The following is a 20024-nucleotide window of genomic DNA, read 5'->3' on the forward strand; positions in this document are numbered from 1 at the left end:
TCTTCGTCATTTTCACATGGAAGACTGTAAGCCAGCCCCTTCTCCCTTTCAGTCTGGAGTCAAACTTTCAGTCTCTTGTACTTCTCCTGAAGTTGATGCTACCTTATACCGTCAACTTGTCGGAAAACTCTTGTATTTAACCCATACTCGTCCTGATCTTTCCTTTGCTGTTGGCCTTGTTGCTCGTTTTATGCAAAACCCCCGTGAAAGTCATTGGAAAGCAGCTAAAAGAATACTTCGTTATGTTCGAGGTACAGTACAGTTTGGGATTCATTACAGTGCCAAAGCAGCTCCTCTGTTAGTTGGTTTCACTGATTCTGATTGGGCTGGTGACCCTGATGATCGGAAGTCTACTGCCGGTTATGTCTTCACTCTTGGTTCAGGACCTATTACATGGGCTTGTAAGAAACAGGCTGCCATTTCTCTTTCGTCAGCAGAAGCAGAGTATCGTGGTGCCGTGGAAGCTAGTAAGGAAGCCTTGTGGCTTCGTCAGATCCTATCAGAGTTTGGCTTTGAGCAGCAGCATCCAACCACACTTTGGTGTGATAATCAAAGTGCCATTCAGCTATGCAAAGATCCAGTCCAGCATCAGCGCAGCAAACACATTGAACTACACATGCACTTCATCAGAAAGCTCATTCATGACCATGTTCTTGAAGTGCAATATTGTCCAACAGATGATCAGGTTGCAGACATCTTCACAAAGGCTCTCACAGAGGCGAAGTTCACTAAACTTCGATATATGCTTGGAGTTCAGGAAGTTGTCACTAAGGGGGGATAGGCTCTAGTGCCTCCTTCCTTCTCCTATTGTGTCATATTTGTAAATCCTTCAATCCTATCCCAAGTTGTTCTTAAGGGGGGATGTTAGGATATTCCGACACATAGGATATAGTTAAGTTCAACTTGGTCTAGTATAGAGTTAGGTTAGAGTTAGGTAAAGTGTGTTTCTTTACCGTTGTACATTTTGTAACTTACAATCCGACGGTCACGATATGTAGTGATCCGACGGTTCACTCTCACCTCGGTATTACCGACACTTGATCCGTGGCTTGACACCCGATTGGTCCATGAGTTCTATTTAAAGCGCATGGAGGGTCATTGTTCGGGTAATCCGTGCATGAGAGAAGCTTATGTAAATTTTCATTCTTTGATTAATAAATTGCCTGTAGTACCCACGTTGGGACAGGCCGTGGACTGTTTCCCTCCTTGCACTCTGAGGGTTTTAACCACGTCAAAAATACTGGTGTATTGATTTGAGATCTGGTTGTGAGCGGTGTCCTTTTGGTATTCTTTCTGTGGAACTTACCCTGTAAATTCCTACATTATGGTCATCAAGCAATGTTGCATAGAGTTTATCTCTTTCTCATGATTTGCTTGTATGAAAGTTAACTGATTATTATAATCAAATCTCATGACGGTCATTTCTTCATCCATAGTTGACAATCTGTTCTTAATCGACCTTATTTCTTCTTGATAACTTATTTCCATGGCAGTCAAGTGATTTGCATGATTAAATTCCATGATCGTCATATTTTCCTCTAGGGCTAATAACTTGCTTTGCATAGAATTAATTTGTCTGTCATGATTAGCTTTCATGGTTTCCATTTCCTTAGCATGCTGACTCTGCATGTCGGTCCTCATATCCTCCATATTCTGAGTACACTTTTCTACTATGGTGGCTACGTGATCGGAGTGTTTAATTTTCATGACTTCCATCTCCTCATCACGTTTTTCCAATTGAGTGTACAAATTTCTCATATCCTTGACGTAATCAGTTATAATTTTTTCTTGATTAAGCTCCATATTTTTTACCAGTTGTGTTTGACTGAACTGCATGTCTTTAACCAACTACTTTAGTTCTTCTATAAGATGCTTATCATTCTCCCTTTCACTGTCGACACTGATTTGATAACTTGTTCCTACTTTTCCACTATCATGGATTTGTCCTGCAACAGTACAAGTGGATGGCACATTCTGATATGGAGAATTGTCTTGAAATCTTTCATTGACAGTTGGATCCTTTACAAGATCACTCTCATTATGTTGCATAATGTTAGGGGCACAAGGCAAGCTACCTTGATCACCATATCTATCTATAAAAGCATTGATGATGTCTTGTAAAGAAGCGAAAGAATCTTCAGGACAATTATGAAACCAATTCAAAGCATCACCCTCTAAAGAAAATGCAAATAAACGCATTTTGACATCTTCATGTTTATATTGGGGAGAGCTACAATATTTGATTATTGTATAGGTAACCCTGCATAGATGCTTTCTAACAGCGACTGAATCACCACCTAAGAACAAAGGTAATTTACGAATGGCCGCTTCCAACATATCATGGAGAAAAGCAGTAAAATGACACGGGGTAAACAAATCATCCATGATGACTTGCTTAAAGGGATAAGGAGGGACCAAATGGATGCTAGAGAGAGACCCCTACTCAAGAAAATCAAGAGATCCACAAGAAGCGAGCTTCTAGTAGAAATTCTTGTAAGAAATGAAAGAAGTGGAGTCGCCACTTGAACATGAATCTAGCTCTAGGATCCAAAAGGAAAAAACAATTGGATATAAGGGAGGGCTTCTTGTCTGAGAAATAATAAATGAAAGAAGTGGAGTCACCACCCAAACAAGAAACGAACGGATATGTCCAGGTGCTAAAGGTGCAGATGAAACGATTAATGAGATGACGAAAGATGAAGCGATGAAAAGATCAAATGACGCCAAAAAATGTTGTGCTGCTCGACCGGCTAATGAATGGCGGAAAAGATGAGATAATTAAAATGATGTTGAAGAAACCAAGGACAGAAAAAACTCTATCCCCGACAACGGTGCCAAAAAATGTTGTCGTTGCCGACTCAAATGAAAAGATGAGAAATGAGAAGAATGATGAGGAAATGTCATTGAAGCGCCGAGAATAAAATATCCCCGACAGTGGCGACAAAAATGTTGTCGTTGCCGGCAAAAATGATAAAGATGATATGAGGAGAATGAAGATAAAATGTCATTGAAGCGCCGAGAATAAAATATCCCCGACAATGGAGCCAAAAATGTTGTTGTTGCCAGCAAAAATGATAAAGATTATATGAGGAGAATGAAGATAAAATGTCGTTGAAGCGCCGAGAATAAAATATCCCCGGCAACAGCGCCAAAAAATGTTGTCGCACAAAGTGTCTAGGCACCATGATAATGCTCAGAGTAAGGGTTGTCACTCTTGATCCTTACTCACTCTGTTTAGACTCTCTCTAGGCAAGTCAAGGGGGGTAGTCCCTAAGGAAAATTGATGAGGATAACTTGTGAAACACATACTCTAGGAGATTTTAATAATGGACAACTTTATGAATCTAAAGCAAGTCTTGGTCAATTAAGATGGATAGATTAAAATAAGACACAATCGTAGGATATAAATGACTACAGGCCAATGCCTTTATGTTCAATTAACCGTAATTAAGTAAGAAAACACGTTATCCAAAAAAAAAATTCCAATGTGTGAAGAACAGTGACAATCATGAATGATCAATGTAAACGCCCAAAACTTTAACATGCAAGAGATTCCAGATTTAAAATGATTTTCATTAGGAATTCAGATCTAGAACATTCAACTTTCTCGTATAGCCAATATGATTTAAAACATTTATCACACTTGACAATAGAGAAATATCAAAAACACATTTAATCACCAAATAACACTAAGGAACTTCGAATTTATATTTTAATTATTCCTTAGGGAATAACTTCAAACTTTTTAAATTTTTTAAGATTTTTAGAATTTTTTAATTTTTTAAATGTTTAGATTTTAATTTTTTTTAGATCTTTTAAACTTTTTGAATTTAAAAAAAATCAAAGTCAAAATGAAACAATGTAAAATCAAAATAAAAATAAAACAAAAATCAAATTTATGATAAAAAAAATTCGGCGTAAATCACATGATAATACATTTATCGACGTGTTTCGAACCAACGAGTGTGGTCCATCGTCAGGACAAGTTGAAGAATCAGATCATGGCTACATGTTAAATAGGGATAGCAGATCTTCCAACTGCTAGGTTTGATTGGAAAACGGCTATATTGACCTAGACTGGACAAACGGCTATAATTGACCATGAAATGGCTAGATTTGACTAGTCAAATTATTTAATTATAATAATATTATTAGATAAATAGTTATTCAATGTATTAGTGTTTAATATCAATATATTTTATAATGTTCTGAATGTCATTAAAGTCTAGAATGCTAAATACGAATATTATTTTAATACTTTTAGTACTTTATTAAAGTCTGGAATGCTAAAACTTAAAAGTATTAAAATAATATTCGTATTTAGCATTCTAGACTTTAATGACATTCAGAACATTATAAAATATATTGATATTAAACACTAATACATTGAATAACTATTTATCTAATAATATTATTATAGTTAAATAATTTGACTAGCAAATCTAGTTGTTTCATGGTCAATTATAGCTGTTTGTCCAGTCTAGCCCAATATAGCCGTTTTCCAGTCAAACCTAGCCGTTGGAAGATCTGCTATCCCTATTTAACATGTAGCCATGATCTGATTCTTCAACTTGTCCTGACGATGAACCACACTCGTTGGTTCGAAAAACATCGACAAATGTATTATCATGTGATTTACGCCGAAATTTTTTTATCATGAACTTGATATGGATCACAAAAGCCTCAATTTAGAAATCGAATTTTTAGTTTTTGGGATTTTTAGATTTTTATTTTTTATTTTTTATATTTCAAGATTTTTTTTTAAATGTTTTACATTTTCTTTATGTTTTTAATGAAAAAAATAAAATTAAAATGATCAACTTTTTCCCAAAATAAAATCAATTTTCTCAAAGTGAGAAGCACTCCAAAAATAAATGACGTCAAAGCTTCTAAGAGGAACATTTTATAAAAAAATTCGCTTTTAATGAAACTATTCTTCTCAAAAGGGAAAGATTTTTCCCAAATGAAATCCCTTTAAACAATTTTTACATTCAAACCTAAGGAAATCAACGCAATTTATTTTTTATAGTCTCAAAAAAAATTATGAATAGAATCCCTCTGCCCCAGATTTACTTTTATTCCAAAATGCAGACGTCAAAGAAACTTCGGCCACTCATCGATTTGATTCTTATGTCCATGAAAAGCTTTGCACCAGGAAAAAGAGATCAGCTCCCTAGGGCTTGTGGCCTCACTGGAGTGGCTAGGAAAGTATTTTTAAGAAATAGTTGTGACTTCAGAAAATTGCAGCAGGCGCAAAAAATCATTATGCTCTTAGAAATCTAAAGACGACTTCTTAAAGAAAACAATTTGAATTTTGCAGGCTTTAAAAAAAAAAACTAATTTCTTCCAACAACAAACCAAAAAAAGGCTTGAAAGCCTTTTAGAAAAAAGAAAACAAAGAATCCACCCTCTGCTTAGACTGTTAAACGTCTAAGGAAGAATGGTACAGCAGAGCGGAGAGTCAAAGAAAAAAAAAGAGGAGGAGGAAATATATATGCTCAGAAAAATATACATGGCTTCCTCAAAATAAAAATAAAAAATAGATTTCTTGCCAAACGTTGATGAAAATCCTTGTCATAACAATGGTTATTCTCTGCAACAGATTTCAAAGGTTAACAAATTTAATAATGAAGAGAAACCAAGCCTCTCAGAACTTGCAGAGCATAGGACTAACAATTTTCAGTAGCAATCACATCAACCATTAATCACATTGACAGTAAATGCAAATAGAACATAAAAACATATGCAGAAGACAAGCCAAGACAAGAGGACACCAGGTTTGGCTGATGCCAGGGAAAAACCCCGATGTGGTGAAAACCCTTTGATCAAATCTTCTTATTATTATTCAAAAGTTCAACAGAGAGAGAGAGTACAAAAGTCAAATAGACTAGCCCAATACAAAGTCAAATCAGCTCTGTCAAATTTTGTAGTCAACTGCATTCAAACTATAGCGCTAACCAAAAAGTCAACATTGGTCAAATCAACAGCAAGTCGCCTCCTTTGAAGTTTGGTCAAAGGTAGATTAATTCGGCCTCCATCAAGGGTCAAAGTCAACCCAAAATAGTCCCACAAATATTGGTCAAACAATAGTCAACCCTGCAATCTATGAAACCGGATTCGTCCAAAACCCTTGACGAATCGCGAATCGGTCGAATCGGACACGATTCTATGCGGACTCGTGTCAGGATTGCAGGGCACGTCGTGTCCTATTGTGGCACGTCGTGTCCAGTAACGTGCCCGAATTTCCAAATCGTGTCTCGACTTTTTATGACGAGTCCTGGTTTGCGATTCGTTTTGAGGGTTTGCGATTCGTTTTGAGGGTTCGGAACACCTGCTAGGTTAAAAAGGGGCGTCTCTCTCAGCTCATTCAGTCATTCTGCAAGGTGGTTGGCAAAGGAATGCTTTGTTGCAGCGAGGAGCGGACCGCCCAACGTCCACAGTCCACCCAACGTCCAGTTTAAACTTCAGGTAAGTAGGCACAGCCGCACAGGCATCGTTAAAATCACCATTCGGATTTGAAAACAATAGATTCATTTAACTGTTTATTCAAAATCACGTGGCTGTGCAGAACAGATTTTAATTTTTGTATGATGAACATTGAAAAGATAGCATAAGTTTCTATTAGAATAAAACCTCCGGTTACAACCTTCAATCGCCACCATGAAAGCCGTGAATGAGCATCAAGTTAGCACGTTTTGTCATGCTTCTATATAGATGAGTCGATGCTAAATTTAGTTTCTAAAGTTTTAGTATTTGTAATCATTTTGTAAATAAAAAATCCGTGTTCAACATTTAGACCCTTCATTCATATCCAGTTGATACGATTTGCAAAAATTAAAAACCCGTGTGGTTGTAAACCCAAACATGTGATTGGCTTCGGGATATTATACATATGTTGTGATTATCTTTAAGTTTAGGTAAATAGTTTCGTAATATATTTAGACTTTTCAAAGTTAAATTATAGATTGAGATACGTGAAACTGAAGAGTGTTCATTCATGTTGTAATTTTACAGTTAATGGTAGTATTATCTCAGGCTTCAGCATTGTCTGTATATAGAGCTTATCTCACAGTATATCGATCTACCTCGGTATATATACATGTTTGTGTGTCAGTGTATCGATCTATATCGATCTACAGCAGTTTGTTCATTTTTACAGCAGTTTGTTCATTTAAATTTTTACAGCAGTTTGTTCATTTTTTTTACAGGTTGAGGTAACATGGCTCAATCAAAGGCAGCAAGGAAGGGCAAGAATGTCATGGGTAGAGATGCCCTTCCTCCCCCAATATCATCAGAGTCTGCTGCAAGTAATGTTGAGGGAAGAGGACTTAAAGACAATGAAAAATATCCATTGTGGAAATATGTCACAAGAGAGGATGGGCCAAACAACAAGGGAAAGGGAGGAGGCAATGTGCAATGGAAATGCAACTTTTGTAACATTTCTTTCAAAAGCACATATTACCGTGTGAAATCACATTTGTTGGCTATACCTGGTTGTGGGATTGGATCTTGTAAAGTTATTACTTCACAACAGAGAAAAGAATTGGAAAAGGAGGCCAATGTTGGTATGGAACATGTGGCACTGGCTTCAAAATCAAAAGCACCCAAGGGCAAGAATGAAGACCCCCTTCCATTTTTGAGGAAAGCCACCACCAAATTTCCATTTGAGAGTTCTACTTCTACTGGGGGACAAGCATTAAAAAGAAGATCACTTGGTCCAATGGACAGGATTTTCCAAAAAGAGAGACGGGAAGAGCTTGATCTCACCATTGCCTTCTTCTTCTATCAAAACTTCATATCATTTAATGTTGCACGTTCACCTTTATTTGTTGAGATGTGCCGAGCTCTAACTCAAGGGGCTCCAGCAGGGTATGTGCCTCCTGGGTCAGAGAAGCTGAGAACCACATTGTTGACGAAGGCAAAAAAAGAGGTGCAAAAAATGCTCGAGCCTATTAAGGCATCATGGCCAACATCTGGGGTTAGCATTGTTTCTGATGGATGGACAGATCCAGCACGACACCCAATCATCAACTTCATGGTGTCTTCCTTGAATGGTCCAGTTTTCCTGAAAGCAGTGGATACACTTGGAGAATACAAGGATGCACAATTTATGGGTGAGTTATTTATTAGAGTTGTTGAAGAGGTAGGTGTTGATTCTTGTGTGCAAATCATTACAGATAATGCACCTGTTTGCAAGGCGGCTGGCATGATTGTGGAAGCTAAATATCAACAAGTGTTTTGGACACCTTGCATTGTCCATTCATTGAACTTAGCACTGAAATCCATTGCTTCTGATGTGCTTTGGATTGGAAGCATTATTGAGGATGCAAGACATATCCGTAACTTTGTGCAAAATCATACAAATGCCCTCACTATCTACAAGGAGTACAGCAATCTATCATTGTTGAAGATTGTTGATACACGGTTTGCATCTTCATTCATGATGTTGAAGAGGTTGAGGGAGGTCAAGACTGCTCTTGGGTCCATGGTTATTTCTGAGTTTTGGTCTTTTTGGAGAAAGACAGATCAGGCAGCCTCTAAAAGAGTGAAGGACACAGTACTAGATGATGCTTGGTGGGAGAGGGTAGATCTAATTATTCGGATCATGGACCCTATCATCTCTTTGCTTCGAGTTGCAGATACAGACAAACCCATCCTAGGAGAGGTTTATGAGGGATGGGATTCCATGATTGAGTCTGTGAGGAGCATTATTCTACAGAGTGAGTGCCCCCAGTATGAGACATCACCAGAGGCCTTCTGCGATACCATACATGATATTCTTGTCCGCAGATGGGACAAGAATTGTACACCTTTACATTGTTTGGCTCACTCATTGAACCCCAAATACCACAGCCATGAGTGGCTGAATGGTGGACCTTCCCGCAGATTCCCTCCTCACATGGATGGTGAAATCTCACAGGGGAGGAAAGAGGCATTGAGGCGGATTTATAAGGATAGTGCATTGCTTGCTGAGGTGGAGGATGCCTTTGCAGAGTTTTCCACTAGCACTGGTCGATTTGGAGGTTATGATGTGATTAGAGACAGGGGGCTTAAGAAGCCCTACTCTTGGTGGGCAAATCATGGGGCAACAAGCCCTCCTCTTCAGCAGTTAGCCATGAGGCTCCTCTCTCAGGTGACTTCATCCTCTTGTTGCGAGAGGAATTGGAGCACATATGGGAATTTGCATACTGTGAAGAAGAGCAGGCTTGAGCAGTCCAGGGCAGAGACAATGGTGTATGTGCACACCAACCTTCGTCTTATTTACAGGCAGAGGGAAGAGTGGTTGAGGGGAAAGACAAAGATGTGGGATGTCTTTCCTGATGATATGGGTCTGGACACCACTGTTGAGTTGGCATTGGCCAACATGGATCTCGGTGATCCAGTGCTAGACCCTATTAGTTTTGATGACTTAGAGGGGTCAACCTCCATACCAGCAGATGCAGAGGCGACTATGGATACAGGGGAGGAGGAGGATGCAGAGGAGAGCAGTGGGGACCATGATGATGGGGACAGTGATGCTGATTCTGATGCTGATTGATGCCTTGAGGCTTGTATACCTATAGTTGTTTTATATTTTCTATTTCTATTTGCCATTGGCATTGCACCAACACTACCTATGTAACAAATTTTGATTTGATGACTTAATGAGAAAACTACAGTTGTCAGTGTGTTTATCTTACTATCTTGTAGTTGTAAGTTGTCTTTCAGTTATGAATTATGAATCATGATTTAAATTTTTAATAGATTTATCATTTATGTGACCAGTACCACTGACATTTATTTGAATTTTGTATGTACTATGCATGCTAATAGCTATAGATGAAGATCTATGTTTGAAATCAATAAATTTGTATCATTAATTAAAATTTGTGTAAGAAATATGCTAAAGCCTAATATCTAATTTTTAATATATATATATATATATATATATATATATATATTTTTTTTATATATATTATATATATATATATATATATATATATATTTAATAAAATAATATATAACGTGTCCTATTCCGGGGGTCAGCGTGTCCCGAATCCGACACCACGAATCCTGAATCCGACACCACGAATCCCGAATCCTACGTGTCCCAAATCCCCGTGTCAGGTGACTTAGCCTGCAATCAATGCTAGTCAAACAGTCCCAAACACCTTGTTTTTTGTGCCAATCAATGCGGCCTCAAGAGAGTGAAATTATGCCTTCAAAAACGCAGTCAAGTTTGGTCAAATCAGCCTCGGTCATTGCTAGTCAACAATAGTCAACAATCTGAAAATTCAGTTCTGTTTTGGCCAAGAAAAACAGTTCTCCTAGTCGAACATGTGAGAGAGAAAGAGAAGATCCGCACGCTGTATGAACCAATCTGTTGTAGAGAGAGAAGAATGATTGAGTGAATGATGTCCAAATAAGGAGAGAGATCTCTTCTATTTATACACTTTGATGTGGGTGAAGAGGCACAACTATTGGGCTTCTTGAGCTTGCATTAAGCTGAGGCTGACCTTAACAATTTGTACATGTAAGAGAATAAATTCAAAAGCACACTTTTGCTTGTCCGAATGAGATGATCTTTATATCAAACTTGGACCTCTCAAAAAGAGGAATCCAATGCAATAATCATCTCCATCATATGAGTTGTCCCAAGGTGGAATTTGGCCCTAGTTGCCAATTTTAACAAGAGACTAGTTCCAAAGCAGTTAAGAGGAAGGTTACACTTAGAATAGGCATCTAACTTAAAATTAACCAAGATTTTGCATTTCACCTAGTTGGTAGGATTTGCATCTCATATAGGACAGTGAAGCATCCACTAAGCAATGATTGCTCATCCAGTTACTTGGTCTCTAATTAATATAAAGCAAAAAGTTCACTGCATAAGGCATTGGTTTCACATTTAATTATAATCTAATCCTTAAGTTTTGATAAAATTAACCAGGTAGCTAGGCCATTCAATCGTGTCTCCCGGACTCATTGGTTGCCAACTTGTCCTTCATCTCCACATTTCTGTAGGGACTACCCCCCATAGCCTGCAGTTTGGCGACAGCGAGAATGGAGTGAGTCAAAAAGGAGTTTCTAGCATAATATTAAAATAATGAAAATAAGATGCTTCTAGAGACTTGGAGATCTATCTATGGAGTTTTTGAAAGGAGGAGATCAATTGGGACATCCTTGAGTTGAGCATTTTTCTTGTAGAGAGGTTTGGAGAACCGGGAGTTCCCAGCTTCAATAGTAGCTCCAAGACGGAAACCCTCAAGTGATTCAGCGAGAGTGGGCAATTACTCATCTATCTCCTTGGTGAATTCATCCAGAATTCACAGGTTGTAGCTTATTGATTTTCAGTCAATTTTGGAGGCCAACTGTGGCATTGTTGCAGAGCTTTTTCAGGCTATCACCTCAGCCATTCCCATTTCTTTTTATCATAATAGTAGATATTAATAAAATAAGGTTGAGTTTGTTTCATGTGTAGCTTGTCTATTCTTTAGTTGCAGTTTATATTTTCTGTTTTTGCCATTACATTTGTGGATCAATTTGTGCAAATTGTTTATAGAGTTGACAGCTAAATATTTGAAGAAATTTTGCTGCCAAATTTATATTTGGAACATCACAAGGGTATCAAAGCTGAGTTGCAGATTGTATTTTCCAGATTTGTTGTTAAATTGATGGTTGAATTTGTAATTGACGACATAATTTTCAGAAGCAATTTTCAGCAAAATTTATATTTGGGACATTACAAAAATACTGAGAAAAATTCCTCCGGGCTCCTGCTCTCAAATCTTTGTTGAAACCCTTGCTTCAATGCTTTCACTAGCTTCAATTGTGCCCTTGTTGAAAACCTGGAGTTGGGTAGTCAAACTGCTTGTTAGTTTTTGTAGCATCGGCTGTGTTCTAGCCTTGAAATTTTGTGGAGACTAGAATAAATGAGATCTCTGAAACCCAGAAATCGTTTCCGAAAATTCCGCCTGGAAATGACTTGATTAGATTATTAACCAGTTTTTAAATATTTCCTAACTCTAAACTTAGGGAATAGGGTTAATTAATGAGTATTAATTAAGTCAAGGCGTGAATGATTTGGAAACTCACACAAGTCGACTCCAAGATGATCCTAGCCATTGATTATGTTTTAATCTTGGTTGTTGGTGCTCCAACAAAGGATTATAAGAGGAGGTCGAGGTAGTGATGGAGAAAACACTTAAGAGGTTCAATTTCATGAGTAGATCGATTTCCAAAGTAGCAGTAGTCAGTTGCCAGAGAGAGAGCTAGTGAGATCGAAGAAGTGAGAGAGGGGCAAAGACAGTGAAGTCGAAGGAAGGTTTCCAAATCTGGTGAGTGCATTTGCAGAGAGGTAAGAGAGCCACAGAGAGGCTGACGTTGGGGTAGCGCAGTAGCCTCTAGAGGTAAAGTCGATTCGCTGGGAGGCATTGACGTTTTCATTTCCAGAGGCTGTAAAGGAGTCCCAGAGTGCCGGAGAAGCCTCTTTCTGGTTAGCAGAAGGCAGAACAACTTCATCAGAGTCTAGTCTGAGGCTACACGTCCAGCCAGCTACGCAAAGTAACGCAGAGGCTCAGAGGGTCAAAATTCAAAAGGCAAGTTGTCCCGGGAGATTGCCTGTGGGGTGAGGAAAATTCCTCTCTAGATTTTTGCCAGTATTTCTCTGTAGGATTGCCAGTTTCGGCATCCAGTTGTGCTCAGATTATTTCACTTCTGCATAATAATAAAACCTTCAATTGTTGCACCGCTTTTCCCAAGATGGGTTTTTCCGGGACTTTTGTCCAAAAATAACTGTGTTACTTTTATGTGTGCGTGCTAGTATTTCTTCCAACGTTTATTCTTCTGCAACGTTATTTGTGTAGATTGCAGTGTGATTTATTCAGTATTTGTCATAGCAAACAGCTAATAAATTGTTAAATTAAATTAACAATTAGAAGAATAATTTCCAATTGTTACAATAGGATTCTAGTTTTCGGAATTTTCACATGGTATCAGAGCGCAGTTGATCAGCCGGAGAGCTCAGAGGCGAAGAGAGAAGGAATTTCGCTGCTCATTGTGGGCAGCAGGCCGAAATTCCCAAGGGCAACGCAGTCATTCTGCTAGGAGGCCGAGTTACTTGAGGAGGTTCGATTTTTCTGAGTGAGGGGCAGAAAAATTCGATCCTACCAGATCGAGTGATTCCAAAGGCAGAGGGAGCAGCCCAGATTTTTCATGGAGCAGATCTCTAGCTGGACGCAGTGGTTTTTGCAGCAGTTTACTAGAGAAAAGCTAGCGTCGAGTGGAAGGAAGAAGAGCACACACAGAGGGAAACTTTTCCTCGGGGAACTCCTAGTCTCAAGAAGTTTGATTTTTCCTTGCAGTCTTTGTGAGCAGATCTTCTCACTCTAGAAGGGAGTGCAAATAGCATAGCAGCAACTGCGCAGAAGGAAAGAAGAGATTTTTGACATTTTATTGAGATGGCCACTGCTGGGCTATGTGATCAGGACAAGTTGGATGGAGCTTCCAACTATGTCATCTGGAAGGTAAGGATGTCCTTCCTTCTAGATGAGTTTGGCCTGAAAACATATATTGATGCAGTGGTAGCAGTTCCCACGGATGCACATCAGCTAAAAGAGTACAAGAAGGAGATGGCACAAGCAAAGAGGTTCATCCTAGATGGAGTCCGGGATTATATTGTCTCACACATAGCTGGCAAAGATACAGCCAAAGAGATGTGGAAGACCCTCTCTACGTTATATCAGGGTACTTCCGAGAAGCAGAAGAGTACTTAGAGGAGAAGCTGAGGTGCATCAGGATGCAGAAGGGGCAAGGCATAAATCCCTTCCTCATCAGGATTCAGGAGGTCTGAGACCAACTTGCAGATGTTGGGGCAGTGCCTCAACCCATGGAGCTAGTGCGGTTGGCACTCAACAGTGTCTCAGAGGAGTGGCAGGTATTCGTCCAAAGTAGCTTGGGCAGAGCTACCATGCCAAGGTGGGACAACATGTGGGTCGACTTGCAGCAGGAGGAATTGAGGCAAGCTCTTCTAAAGAGTTCCATCAGTGGCAGCAGCAGCGAATAGAAGCAAGTGAAGGAGGAGGAGAATCTAGCCCTCACATCTAAGGGTCCCAATCAGGGACGAGGGGAGCAGAGGAAGAAGAAGAATGTTAAAATTGGTAACTAGGGCCAAACTCCACATGGGTCATCTTATTTATGACGGTTGATATTTTTCTTGTATTCCTCTCTCCGAAAGGTGTAGGATTGATCTAAAGATCATTTGATTCTAACATGTACAAATGAAGTTATGAATTTATTTTGATTATCGTCAAATTGTCAAGGTCGGCCTGCAAACTTATCTAGGCTTAGAAGCCCAACAGTCACGTCTATTCATCCTCAACGTTGCATATAAATAGAAGGTGACTTAGCCTCATTTTTTCACACTCACTTCACACTTCTCTCTCTCTCCTCATTGATTGGGTACGGATTTTTTGGCCTCTCTCTCCACACGTCCGAAATTTCAGGAGACTGAATTTCTAGATAGTTTGACCCAGCGTTGACTGTAGCTAGGGCTAACCACAGGTGGGTTGTTTGACCAGACTTTGACTGGGCTAAATTTGACTGTTTTGAGGGTTGTTTTATCTTGCTGTTTGGAGGCCGAAGTTGACTGAAGTTGACCGATTTGCTGAGGGTCAAATCTACCCTGTTGACCAATGTTGACTTTTCTAATTAGGGCTCTTTGGTTGCTGTTATAAATTATCAGAATTTGTAAATTGTACTATCTCTCTTTGCTAAACTATTGAAGACTAAAAGAAGATTTGATCAAGGGTTTCCCCACATGGGGTTTGTCCCTGGTTGGTGCCACATCTTGTGTCCTCTTATCTTCCACTGCTTATGTTTATGTTCTATCAGCATTTTACTTACATGTTTATGTGATTGCTAAACTGAAATTGATATTGGACTCATAAAGAAATTGAAGTAAAATTGCTCTAAAGCATAGAACATACCATTGTTGCCTAAAATTAACATGGTATCAAAGTTGAGGTGAAGACGAAGCCCAAGCAAGAGTGAAAAAGCAATCACCAAAGACAGTTAGACAAGGACAAAAGGTTCAATGGGTTCCTCATCCTACTTCCCAGCTGAAGACAAGCTCCATGATAAATCTGACAATCATGGATGGAAGATGTCTCTTGATTTGACCTTGGAAGAAAAAGAAGTGAGGGACTATGTGCAGGATAAAAGACCTGAACCTCCTTCAAATGCATCAGCTGCTGCGAAGACTGAGTACAATAGGGCTGAAGTCAAAGCAAAGAAGATTACCAGGCATTTCATTGACAAGCATCTGGTGGCCTACATCTCTGAATTGAAGACCTCCAAGGAGATCTACGACAGGTTGGTTGGCATGTTCAAGGTTAGTAATGCTAATCAAATTCTATTTCTCAAGAATAAGTTGAAGGATATTAAGAAGGGCAAGGACAAGGATATTCAATCCTATTTCCTGAGGATTACCAAGATCAAGAATGGTCTACTCTCAATTGGAGAAGTCATTCCTGACAAGGAACTTACTCTCACCACCCTTGGAGGACTCCCACCTGAGTGGTATGTATTTAGAACCACTATACTCAACAATGATCAAATTCCAGGGTTTGAAGAATTGATGTCGATATGCATTCAAGAAGAAACAAGAATGGTGGAGCAAGAAATGCCTTCTAATAGAAGCAACCCCATTGCATTCTCTGCTCATGCCAAGAGGAAGAACAATGCAGGTTCAAAGAAGCAAAGTCAAGGAAGACCAGGATTCAAAAATGGAAGGAAGGGAAGATGCTTTGTTTGCAATAAGTTTGGCCACTATGCAAGGGAGTGTCCTAATAAAAGGGATACACCTCGAGATGATGACTATCATAACAACTCCAGGGGCAACTTCAACAACAACAATCAAAGGAATGGCAGGTCCAATAGCAAAGGAAAAAGGAATGTGGGACATCAAGGAAATGGTCGACCCTCCAAGGAATCAAGGAACTCCAGGTATGAAGAATCAAATGTTGTTAACAATAAGAAAAAAGAGTACTATCTTATATCGGCCCTCTCCACTGCCTCTCGTTCGGACACTTTGGGAAATTGGTTGATTGATAGTGCTGCCTCAAGGCACTTCACCGAATACAAAGAAACCCTCTCTAATCTGATAGAAAAGGAGACAAACTTGGAGATCATCCTTGGAGATGATGCCACCTATCCCGTGAAGGGAGTAGGGAATGTTACTCTTCAATTGAATCAAGGTAACACTATTCATTTGCAAGAAGTACTATACATACCTGATCTCAAGAAGAACCTGGTGTCCATTTCAGCCATGGAGGGCAAAGGATTCAAGGTGGCATTCATCGATGGAAAGGTACATGTTTGGAAAAGAAATTTTAAAGATGCTTTACTCTTGGGTTCAGGGTTGATACTTTGTATCAAGTTGGAGGAAGTCCATTGGTAGCCATGTCTTGCGACACATCTCTACAATCTGAACTATGGCACCGGAGGTTTTCCCATATTCATTATAAGGCCCTACCCGATGTGAGACAGATGGTGACAGGTATGCCCGAGTTCAAAGTAGAGCATGAAGGTGTATGTCTGGGATGTGCCGAAGGAAAACTTACAAGAGGACCATTCCCCTCAAATAATAGCAAGACCACAGATATATTGCAATTGATCCACTCCGACATATCTGGTATGATGCCCATAAACTCTTTGGGAGGATACTTATATTATCTCACCTTTACGGATGATTATTCTTGCAAGACCTGGATCTACTTCTTGAAGAAGAAGGATCAAGTGTTCACCTAATTCCGACGCTTCAAAGCCTTGATCGAAAACCAATGCAAGAAGAAAATCAAGATATTGAGGACTGATAATGAGATCGAGTACGAATCCAATGAATTCCAAGGTTATTGCAAAGAAGCTGGCATTAAGAGGGAGACTACAATGCCATACACTCCTAAGCATAATGGTGTGGCTGAAAGGAAGAATCGCTCTATTGTAGAAGCAGTTTGTGCCATGCTTCATGATCAAGGCCTTCCGAAGTTCCTATGGGTTGAAGCTGCAAATATTGTCGTGTATGTTCAAAACCGATGCCCTCATCAAGCATTGGACTCCAAGACTCCCGAAGAAATGTTCACTAGTAAGAAACCCGATGTCTCTCATTTTAGAATTTTTGGAAGTCCTGTATATTTTCATGTGCCGAAAGAGAAAAGAAGCAAATTGGGTGCATCTGGGAAGAAAGGAATCTTTGTGGGCTATAGTGAAAATTCTAAGGGATATAGAATTTATGTGGCTGGTCAAAAGGAAGTTGAGATAAGTCATGATGTCACCTTCGACGAAGATATGGCCCTCAGGAAGATCAACAACCTTCCTATCCTAAGGAAGGACAAAGAAGCTGACACCGGAAATCAGGGTGCAAAAGAAGACGAAACGATGCCTGATGTTGATGAACCTATGGATCCTATTGATCCTCCTCCTCATGAACCCTCCTCCTCCAAAAGGAGACCCTCATGGCTTAGGGAGACTCTCGAAGATGTCGAGAGACACATTGCACCAAGGGGGGCTTTCCGTGAAAGCAAGAAGCCGAACAGGTATCAAGGATATTTGACCGCCATGAGCACTATCATTCAAAATGACTCTTCATCATTCGAAGAAGCCGTGAAGCATCAAGTATTTAAGGATGCTACGAATGAAGAATATGTGTCAATTATGAAGAATGATGTCTGGGATGTGGTCCCTAGGCCCCAGGACAAATCAGTTGTCACCTCTAAGTGGCTCTACAAAATCAAGCATGGAGCTGATGGAAGTGCAGAAAAGTTCAAGGCTCGCTTTGTTGCTCGAGACTTCTCTCAAAAGGAAGGAGTAGATTACGATGAGATATTTGCACCTGTTGCCCAATAAACCACCATCCACACGATCATAGCCCTTGCTACCTCGCAAGGATGGAACCTACACCAGATGGATGTCAAGACCGCTTTCTTGCATGGTTCAATCAAAGAGGAAGTCTATGTGGAACAACCCAAGGGGTTTGAGGTTCATGATCGGGAATCTCAAGTATGCAGGTTGAAGAAAGCTCTCTATGGATCGACGCAAGCACCTCGGGCTTGGTATGAGAGGATCAATAGCTATCTGATGAAGCTGGGATTCACTAGAAGTGAAGCCGACCCGAACCTTTACTTTAAGGTTGAAACTAATAAACCTCTCATTTTGGTACTTTATGTGGACGACCTCTTTCTGACAGGTGCAGACCCTCTCATTCACAAATGTAAGAGGGAGTTGGCTTCTGAATTTGAGATGAAGAACCTAGGACCGATCCACTATTTCCTAGGGTTGGAGATCTGGCAAAAGCCAAGTGAAATTTTCCTCTCTCAAGGAAAATATGTTGTGAAGATATTGGAAAGATTTGAGATGGTGGACTGCAAGCCTGTGACTACTCCGATGGAACTTAACTTTAAGAAGTATGTGGTAGTGTTGCTGGCCTTGAATTGGGAAATGTTTCTGAGTATTATCAACTCATAGGAGCATTGATGTTCTTGGTGAACTCCCGTCCGAACATATGTTTTGCAGGTAATACATTGAGCCAATATATGGTTGAGCCTCATCATATACATTAAATTGGTGCTAAGAACCTTCTGAGATATCTTCGGGGCACAATCACTCATGGACTTAGATACACTATCAGAGATGTGAGGCTGCATGGTTATTCTGATGTTGATTGGACTGGCAGTGTGGTGGATCGCAAGAGCACTTCTGGATGTTGTTTTTTTTTGGGTTCTGCATCGATACCCTGGATGAGCAAGAAGCAGAAATCGGTTTCCTTGAGCACCAGCCAAGGTCGAATATATAATTGTTAGTATGGCCTCCTGTGAAGTTGTCTAGTTGAGGAAGCTCTTCAATGAGCTGTTTGGACATGCGCTAGATACCACCGTGATCCTCTGTGACAACCAGAGTGGGATCCAATTATCAGAGAATCCCGTGTTTCATGATCTCTCCAAGCATATAGATATCAGGTACCACTTTATCCAGGATATGGTACAACAAGGAGCAATAAGGCTCCATCACATTGGGACTGATGAGCATGTCGCTGATATTCTGACAAAGCCCTTGGGAAAGGTCAAGTTCTTGGCCTTCCAAGAACGACTTCGAGTCATGGAGAGACCCTTGTATGAGATGGACATTGAGCTCTGGGAGCTCCAGGGGGCTTGGGGTACTTCTTGGAGCGATGAGCAACCATAGGGTGAGAGGTTCAGCCTTCTCCTAGTGGTTTGCTATGTACAGGGTGAGTGGTTCAGCCTTCCCTTGCGATACCCCTTGGCGACATGAAGGCAAGAAGAGTGGTTCATCCTTCTCCTGCTGAGACATCCTACCCATGTAGTCTGGGACTCATGGGAAGTACCTCTCATCTGGCCAATGAGTAGGGAAATGAGGATAGGGACCATAGTACTACCGATGGATGCATCATGTACTACCGTACTCCCTATGCTAGGATGACCGATATTGATCTGGGATCAATTGGAACTAACTTCGGGTCAATAAGAGTGGCATGAGACACTCTCTTTTGATTGGAACTGACTTCGGGTCAGTAAGAGTGGTATGACACACTCTCCTTTGATTAGGACTGACTTCAGGTCAGTAGAGAATGGTATGATACATTCTCGATCACTTCTTCTTCTTCATAGTTCAGCAGAGCAGAGCAGTGCATTGATGGCAGAGATAGTACAGATTGGCAAATGGATTAGCAAATGGAGTTCTCCCTAATTGAGAGGAAGTGTTAAAATTGGCAACTAAGGCCAAAATCCACATGGGTCATCTTATTTATGACAGCTGATATTTTTCTTGGATTCCTCTCTCCGAGAGGTGTAGGATCGATCTAAAGATCATCTAATTCTGACATGTACAAATGAAGTTATGAATTTATTTTGATTATAGTCAAATTATCAAGGTCGGCCAGCAAACTTATGTAGGCTCAGAAGCCCAACAGTCACGTCTATTCATCCGCAACGTTGCATATAAATAGAAGGTGACTTAGCCTCATTTTTCCACAC

The 20024-nt window shown here is 40.0% G+C and overlaps 1 protein-coding gene across 2 annotated transcripts in view; it reads right to left on the bottom strand.

Moving 5' to 3' along the window:
• LOC149248337 (lipid phosphate phosphatase epsilon 2, chloroplastic-like) overlaps window positions 1-20024 on the bottom strand; it is a 176757-nt gene that overhangs the window by 77839 nt on the left and 78894 nt on the right. The window lies entirely within an intron of this gene.

This window comes from Pinus tabuliformis, chromosome 7, assembly GCF_031772625.1.
Source record: "Pinus tabuliformis cultivar Carrire ecotype Pingquan chromosome 7, CPIR1, whole genome shotgun sequence".
In the NCBI taxonomy this organism is placed as follows: domain Eukaryota; kingdom Viridiplantae; phylum Streptophyta; class Pinopsida; order Pinales; family Pinaceae; genus Pinus; species Pinus tabuliformis.